Consider the following 1,034-nt stretch of genomic DNA (forward strand, 5'->3'; position numbering starts at 1 on the left):
GCTATGGATTTCCTATGAAGAACCCACTGTTCATAACAAAAGACCCTGTCGAGGGAGGGCCAGAGAGGACCTTGACCCAGTGCCATGAGCGTCTGTGCCTCAGCGTCCATTTCTGTCTGGTGGAAATCAACAAGTGAGCCGATCCTGACCGAGCCGTTTGGCCATACTGTCTGGGACAATTTGGGACCAGCAGCAAGGATGAGATGAGCCAACGCCTAAAGTTGTGCACATTTAATGAATTGCAAATCGCCACACTTTCTTTAGATTTAAACCAGAGCACAAGTTATCCTGGGTTCATCCTTGGCCCAAGCAGTGGCACCAGCTGGACGTGGGTTTCGACACAGATCAGGTTCCATCCCAAGAAGCTTCCCTGGGCAAAACTGCCTAGGAAGCCGCACCACCAACGAGGCCAAGGTTCTCGAAAAGAAGCTTTCAGACACCCTGGAAACCAAGCTGTAAAGAAGAGGCTGGCCATCTGAGAGACAAGACCCATGCCTCAGGACTTTCTGTTTTGGCAAGAAGCAGAGGAGGGGGGGGGGTATCATAGGTATGACACAAATGCCACCCAACTCAACAGTGTAACTGACGAAAAGCATATCGCACCGCTAAAATACAAGCAGTAGCCACCGCAGTAATCTCTGCAAGCCCTCAAAGTGTAGCACACAGCAAGGATATATGCAAACCGGTACTGCATTTAGCTCTGAGAAAAATATTCAGTAGGCAGCTGACACAGGAAATATCAGAGAGGCCTATGATGGAATCAGGGCCATCGATCGACACCAAGCAAAACAGCTCTACTGAAGTCAACAACTGGCAAAACTATCACGGACAAATGTAAACAAATAAAGAAACGGGCTGATCTTTACTCCTCATGATTGGCTTAGGAGAGCACCATGAGGACACCGCCTTATACCAGAAGCGTGGGAGCCTTGTCCGGCATGGATGAGCTGAACGAGACACCGAGCCTGGAGGAGCTTAGCAACGCTATAGATAACTTACCAAAAAGAAATAACCAGGGCTGGGTGGACGATGAA

Source organism: Penaeus monodon, chromosome 22 (genome assembly GCF_015228065.2).
Source record: "Penaeus monodon isolate SGIC_2016 chromosome 22, NSTDA_Pmon_1, whole genome shotgun sequence".
Lineage (NCBI taxonomy): Eukaryota > Metazoa > Arthropoda > Malacostraca > Decapoda > Penaeidae > Penaeus > Penaeus monodon.